Genomic DNA, 8,571 nt, shown 5'->3' on the forward strand with positions numbered 1-8,571 from the left:
AAGATTCCTTACCTATAGGTGTATTGCCAAGACTTAGTGTATAGAAATGACTGCAAATGATTACAGCCATTTCTTTGTGTTGGTTGCTGTCGACAACATTTTCCTTTGCTCTAGTTTTTCGAAACCTCCCCAGATGTGTTTTTAACCAATAAACATATAATTTGACAAGCAGAGACACTGTCCTAATTTTCTTGCAAGCTTTTTCACTCTTCAGCACAGTAGGTAGAAAGTTGAAAGACTCTGCTGTGGTTTATTTATAGGAATTCTTCCCACACCTTATGTAACCTACAGTTTTACTGAAGGTTAAATGTCTCAACAAAAGAATAATAAAAATCTGAGTGTTTGAAGTAGTTTAAAGTCTGCGGTATCTCTAATAACAAAGAGGTTAATCCAACCACAGCCGAGGGACCTGCAGCACATTGCTCTATAGTGTATTGTAGATCCCTTATGGCCATGACAGTTTAATAAAAATGACTCAAGATTTTCCAAGCAGATATATAAAATGAATAGAAAGCTGGCAAACTAGTGCTGAATGGAACGGGTTGATTAACATTCCAATGACCTTTCAAGGGCCTGTGTAAACAAAATCCACTTAAATGCTTTTTGCTATATTTGAAGAAATAGCAAATCTTCATTGACCACTTAGACATCAATAAAAGATTTTAACCATCTTAAGATAAAGGACAGGGGTTGCTGAGTCCAAGGAATATGGCAGCGGAAAATGAGAAAAAGCAGCAAAACAAGGAAATAAATATAAAACAAAACACTTAATAAATTAAAATAACCTCAGCATCAAAATCCACGCTGAGCATCTTGGCGTATGGACACGAAGTGTAATGCAGGGGATTTGGGACTATTAGCTGACACTTCGGCATGGTCATTGTATTTATACAATATTTTGGGATATCTATTATTTTTGGGGTATCTACTAATATAGAATGTATTACAGCTAAGATGTATGTATACCTGATAATATCTATCTATCTATCTATTACAGGTATGCGTCATCACTTTCTAGTGATGCTATTTATGTACCCTGATGATTCCATCAATTGCTGGATGAAATGCGTCGGGGGATATAGGGCTAAAATAGGGTGCATTTACTCATTTAAAGGGACAGGCTGCAGATGTGGTTGTCCTTTTAAGGACCGGTGTCCTGTGGTAGGTTCTAGGACTAAAGCTAGGCATCCAGTGATAGGGCACATCTGCTTTCATCATGATGGATTACTCTACTTCACTATTCCTGTTACAGGAAAGGCATTTGCATATCAAGATAGATCCACATGAGTCCTGGTAAGTCCAGTAAGACCTATATTTTGCGCCCCCCTCGAAGGGTATGTCTTTTATGCTTTTTGTATTTGATTTTGATGCTGAAGCTATTTTAATGTATATTTATTAAAGGTTTTATTTAACATTTAATCAATTTTTGCTGCTTTTTATTGGTCTTTGAGGGATGTATTTCTAGACTGTTTTGGTGCTGGCTTTACTTGTAGTAGCAGAAAATGAAACCAATATTAATACATAGCATCTATTTACTTTTGCATGTATTCATAGAAATGCTTATAAAATTAGGCTGAACACACACTTCTATGTATGTGTGCATAAAGGAATGGTGGGAGCTGTGGAGGAGGTCACCACATAAGGACCTTATTTGACCACTACTATAAGCCAGGGTTAAACAACATTGGCATTACTTGTTATCAGGGCAAGTGAGTAAAGTATATAAGAAAATGCCCAATCTCTTTAAGCAGTAAAGTAAAAAAAAAAAAAGAAAATATTGATTATGCTGCTGTAACATCCATTAATTATATATGTATACACTTGCACAGCATGATATTTCAAATATACTTTCATTTTTATTATGTATCAAAGGTTCTAATTTACCAGCTTCATAAAGAAAAATACCAAAAACCATGCTGCCGATTTTAATTCAACTTTATTCAGACTTTTGAACAATAAAATTGGAAAGAAAAAAGTCAACATTGTTTAGAAAAACACTAAAATATATATCCAACAAGCATCTCAAGTGTTCCTTAAAAAAAACAAAATACTTCAATCTGCTCCCATAAACATTTTAGTGCTCCATTCTAAGTACAGAATTGAAAGCTATAAAAATTATAACAATCATAATGAAACATCTCTGTTGCCCATTTCCATCTCATTTGATAACAATATTTATTAGACCATAGAAAAATATACCATTTTCTTTTTTTTATTCTTTTTTTACTAATCGTGTTTGATTTTTCTTTGCTCTGTGTTGAATATATATTCTAGTTGCGTGTACTCTTTCCATCAAGCTTTAAAAGCCTAGAAGAAATCACTATATAAAATAGGCTGTTCACAATTTATGGCTTTAGCTTCTATGTCTTGAGAATTTGCAGCTTTTTGTTGATTGCACTGGCTGTAGCCAAGGACTGATCAAATGGAAATGAATCAATATCATAATTCAAGCTATGAAAAGTGCTATGAAGATCTTTGTAACTTCTCACAAGACCATAGTTTGGAAACCTGGAGTTTAAAGAGGCTGCCCAAGCTTTAAACAAATCCCCCAAAGAGTCCAGACCTACTAAAAAAAATAACAGCTTATTTTTTCTAGTCTTATCATAAAAATTCTGCTCTGTTGTTCAGCTTTGGACTCAATTGTGCCTGTCTAATGTTGCATTTATGATTAGGTGCTATCACATGGCTACATTGGATGATGGGGCTCTATGAGCAAAATATCAGAGGATTGCAGCAATTAGATAACTACTAGAGATGAGCGCGCATACTCGATAAGGCAAACTACTCGAGCGAGTATTGTCCTTAGCGAGTACCTGCCCGCTCGTCTCTAAAGATACGGCTGCCGGCAGGGGGCGGGGAGCGACGGGGGAGAGCGGGGTGGAACGGAGGGGAGATCTCTCTTTCACTCTCTCCCCCCTGCTCACCACCGCAACTCGCCGCTCACCCGCACCGGCAGCCGAATCTTTAGAGACGAGCGGGCAGGTACTCGAATAAGGTACTACTCGGTCGAGTAGTTTGCCTTAGCGAGTATGCTCGCTCATCTCTAATAACTACACCATGTGACTTTATGAATACAATGTCACTGAGACATAGTCCATACACCATTAAAGAGGATAAAAGGAGAGTTTTGATGGTAAGTATACTACAATTTGTTCTTTTAATTTTACTATTTTTTGTAGGTTTGGCCTATTTGAGGGATTTGAAAATTAGTCATTTTATATAAAGGATTAGCATATCCTTTTCTTCCCAAAGCCTAGGTAAGCAATCAGTTTACCAATTTAATTTTGCCCAGTGGATATTACATCTGGACCATCACTCAAGCCATGCCATGAGCATTATGTAATACCTATTGTCTCTTAATGGGGTGCTTGTCCTCAGGAAGTAGAGAGTTACCATGTTGGGCGATTAATCTTTGAAAATATAAGTTCTGAATGTTTTGTCACAAAATATTACTACTTCCCAATAAAGTGCCATAAAGGATTTTAATAGCTCAACTGTGCCTCTAAGATCATCTGTAAATATCTTGTAAGAAACTCATATATATTCTATTGTTTATTTACAATTGTCCTTTCAGCTGGAGCTTAGAGAATTAAAAATGACTGCATGATCTTACTAGCATGTTTGTACGAAGGTGTTAATATAATGTATACTCTAAAATAATATGTACTATAAATACAGTATGTGATATCTGCTGTTCCGTCTGTATTTATATTGCAAAATGTAGACAATTTTATATGGATCTCTCTGGGTTAAACGTCATATTACAGCTTCTAGCCTCCCTATTCTGCTCTTATTCACATGTTGCTTGAGGTAATGTAATACCTGGTACAATAAGCACAGTACAAAAAATAGCTCAAGAGAGAAACAGATGACGTTGAGTCATGTATCTATGAAAAAATGACTCCATGCAACTTAAGTACAATCGTAAAATCGAAGATCGCAAAATTGTTGGCTCGAATATGTCTTAAATATCTGTGGATGAGTAAAGTGCGAGTTTGGGATAGAGTGTAGGGAGTTTATCTTGTAATACTTATGTTATTCCTAGGTAAAGCTCAGGTTCTCTTTTCTATTTCCCTTTGGATTTCTTGTGTATTGTCAACATTTATCCTGTGAGAGAGAGTTATCAAGGCTGTCATAAGATGGAAGAATTCAGGAGATCTCAAAATAGGCACAATAAGCATGGGCCAACTTCTTAGGTTTGTTATATATACTTCCAATTGCCACTTGATAGTTGGCATACATGTACACCAATGTTTTGCTAAAAAGATGTAGCACATTTGTGTTACTGTACAATGTCTCTTAGCCACAGGACGTTTTATTGACAGCTATTCAGATAGATATAAAAAGTGTCCAAAAAGCCTAATACATTTTGGCCATGGCATGTAATCAATGTTAAGGGCAGATTTATAGCACATGTTGCCTAATAAATCTCCCCCCAAATTGCTCTACTTAATTATCTTTGTACAATACTTCTTTAGCCTTTTTTTTAGTAGAATGGCCATCAACTCAAGATAATGCATTTCTATGGAAATTAGTTATTAATAGTGATTGAAATATTATTATCATTAGGTCATTTGGATATGACAGAACATTACTTTGTAAAAGCTGTTTACCTTGAAGACTCAGGGGCGTAACTATAGGGGATGCAGGGGACGGGTTGCACCCAAGCCCATGAGCCTTAGGGGGCCCATAAGGCCTCTCTTCTCCACATAGGGAGCCCAGTACTATGAGTAAAGCATTATAGTTGGGGGCCCTGTTACAGATTTTGCATTGGGGCCCAGAAGCTTCAAGTTACACCTCTGCTTGAAGTGTATTTTTAACTAGGGAAAAGAAAAGTTTTATGCAGAAGATGAGGTTATTAATAATATATTACAGCAGGTAAAGTTCCAATCTACTTGTATAGAATTCCGATGGCTTAACATCCCTACGCATACTGCTGCTCAGGGGAAATCTGATCAGTATTAGGGGGCCCATAAGATTGATAAATAAACATTTACATAAGTCAAAAAATGTTTTTTTCCACAAAGCTGTGTATATTACTCTAAGACCTTATTCACGCACACGTTTTTACGCAGCTAATAAAAAATCACGACCATCTGTAGCTTTGGTTCCCAATGTATTCATTCAGATGAGCGATTTTTAGCTGTGTAAAAACGTTGCATTGAGAATAAAAGGACAATGGCGACCGATTTTATACACAGACAGAAAAGATAGGTCTTGCCCTAGCTTTTGCCGAGATATGCTGAAGGCTCCCATAGACTTCTATGGGAGTTGAAAATAAAGGGAAGGGGAGGGAGTTTAGCTATGTCCAACGCTGCAAAATGATAACAGTTGCCTATATTTAACTGTTATAAGTCATTCCGAGGATTTATGCCGACCGAGGGATTTCTGCGATGCGGCGTATATTTTCACTAATACCCCGCAGCCGCCCATGTAAATGAACGAGAAAAAGTGTCAGAAGTTCAGGACTTGATCGCAGCTATTCTTCGTTCACACGATTTTGGCTGCCATGGAGCCACTGTGAAAGCACATCACTCGTATGAATGAGCCCTAAGACATGTAGGTATAAGTTCTTATTTCTATATGTGTTAGGAATAATACATATTGGTAACATACAGCTTCTGCTGCTATATGTAAGACACACATAAAAACATGAACATATACAAAATCAATGTGACAGCAGTTGGTTAAAGACCCAAGTTTGTTTTTTGCTTGAGGCAGTAAATTGCATAAGTAAATATCAGTGATTTCTCCAGAGGAATCTATATGGTATGAGAGTGGTTCTGTATACCTGGGTGTTGCTACAATTTACAGCATCCGTTCAATTTCAGGACCTGGGAGAGCTCTAGACTGTCTGCAGCCAGCTAGATAGTGACCTCTATCCACTCTGATGCCAGGAGCTCATTAGAATTTTATACAGACAGGAATAGATTTATGAATCTATTTAAGGCTGGACTGTTCCTTAATACATTTACTGAAGGTTCTCTACACCATTTTCAGTGCCATTTCATAGATGCCGTGAATAGTAAACTCCATTGCACTCACACAGAAGCAAAGCTTTAGTTCATGCTCTTCAAATGCAGCATTTAACAAGAATTAATACATTTACACGCGTTTTTCTTTTATAAGTGCTGAAAACATATTGATATCACTGACTGGAAAACAAATTCTTTTTTTTTTTTTTGTATATATGCAGAGTTTACATTAAAAAAGCAGCTCTATGCCAGGCTCTGTTCACATCTATATTGTAGCTCCTATTTATAATTATAGGGCATCCTGTTTATTCAAATATATGTCCAAGGGGGTGGATTCTGAAGACCCCCTCCATAAACAAAAGCAAATCTGGTACAAAGGAAGTGTGGGATAATTTTGATAAATCTCCTTCATTCTGCATCTGCCCACTGCATTTGTAGCAAGCAAAAACAGTAAAAAAAAAGAAAGCGAGACTAAATAACCATAAAAATCTGAACCAACTGCTGTGTGTAAATTCAGCCTACCTCTTATCTCTTTCAGTCAACCTATGCAATTGTGTCTTCTCTTAATAATACACCTGTCTAAGGGCTTATTCAAACAAGGGACGTAATTGTGCAAAAATTCTGTGCGCAAAAAAAAAAAATCGCGAATGGATGATTTTTTTTCAATTGACTCTCGAGCTTAATTGGCAATAAAATTTACACGATCTGGAGCTGTGTATTGCAGAAAAACTGCGCTGCTGTTCAGAATTCCCTTGATTGGTAGAAATCCTCCTAATGACTTCTAATGTCTTAAATACAGGCACCTGTTGAACGCAGCTAAGTTCCCTTGTTTTCCAGCTCTTATAGGAGTCTATGGGAACTCCTGCACATTGTGCACCAAAGATAGGTCAGGCTCTATCTTTTCATGCAGCAGGGAATTTGAGTTGCGTGAATTTCAGTCGCTCATGTACTTATCTTATTAGGTGCGAGTCTCTTGTGGCGCTAAAATTCCTACATCTAAAAGTTTCCATAGGAAACCATTAGTTCTAATACTTGCAATTTTTTTGCACATGTAAGTTAGCTACATGAATTTCCCCGTGTGAAAGAGCCCTAAAGCTAATTCAGGCCCTTTCTTTTATATACCCTCCTTTTTCCTCTTCCTTTTTAAACTTTTAAGGGATTTTTATCTGATGTATCGCCTTTATATTGCATTTACATTTGCCTATGTTATAATAATTTTAACTATAGAATTTGTATAATAATAATGAGTGCAGCTTAGCTTACATTCAAGCATTTGCAATAAGAGCCCATGTCCACAATAGTTAGAATCCTCAATGCTCAGTGCTAGTAGCGAAATGAAGAAAGAGATGAAAATCAAAAACCGATATGGCATTGATAAAATGCTTCTAGGTAATTGTGCGTTTAGTTCAATCGTCCATTTACTCACTCATTTGGTTACTTAATATTTAAAAAGTAACTACTGTTTAATTTTTTTTTACTATAATTCAACAGTATAAGCAAATAGAATAAACTTTGTAATACATCTTATTGCAAAAAAAGCCTCTTTCTCCACTTATTTCCTCCCACTCCCTGCCTCATGCACTGATCACTTAAAGATACTTTACATGGGATGACTGTTGAGCACATAAGTGCTCGACAACTGCTCCATCGACTGTCGCTTCTGTGCTTTTACATAGGAGCAATGGATAATCAGATAATGGAGGCAGAGCGGCCAGAGATCTCTTCTAGTTGCCCACCTCTATTCAGAGTGAACACTGAGCCGAAGCCACTCATTATTATTCTATTTCATTGAGCTGAAACAGAACAACTCGCGACAATGGAGTAACTTTTCGCCTAGTGCCTTGTCAAGGGCTACCAGTCGCTTGTAATCACTCATTTGAGTGATTATTCGTGTGACTATTAGCTTTGTAAAGCTACCTTTACTCTGCATTAACTGTTAGAAATCTGTTCACTGAGAGATCAGGTTACAGCTGTTGCTCATAGAGTGAGGAGGGGAAGGGATAGGAGGGAGCAGCTGTGGAATGAGAGAGAGAGGTAAATGCACAAAGACACTGCTACTTTTGCTACCTAAACCTATGGGCTTATTTACACAAGCATATATCAGCCGGGTTTTCACGGCCGGCCAATATACGCTTCCATCCGAGCAGTTCCCCTCTTCCCTCTACGGCTCTCTCCTCCACTCTGGCATTTGCAATGGGAGGGGGTGGGGTGGGGCAGAGCTAAGCTTCCGCTCAATCCCCGCCCCTTGTCCACAGCCAGCAATGGGAGTGGGCGGGCCAGAGCGGAGCTTAGCTCTGCCCCTCCACGCCTCCTCCCATTGCAAATGCCGGAGTGGAGAAGAGAGGCAGAGAGCTGGTGAGCGGGAGTGAAGGGGTGAACTGCTCAGATGGAAGCATATATCGGCCGGCCGATATATGCTCATGTAAATAAGCCTTATTACTGCATTAACGGCTTCGCCGCTCATTACTGTGGTGTACTTCATATAATGGCCATTTACAGTTTATTCCTCCTCAGGTACACACATAAAAACTTACTCTGCAAATTCACCTGCAATGATTTGTATGCTTTAAATTTTATTTTGAAGTTTAAATTTTGA

Source organism: Eleutherodactylus coqui, chromosome 5 (assembly GCF_035609145.1).
Source record: "Eleutherodactylus coqui strain aEleCoq1 chromosome 5, aEleCoq1.hap1, whole genome shotgun sequence".
NCBI lineage: Eukaryota > Metazoa > Chordata > Amphibia > Anura > Eleutherodactylidae > Eleutherodactylus > Eleutherodactylus coqui.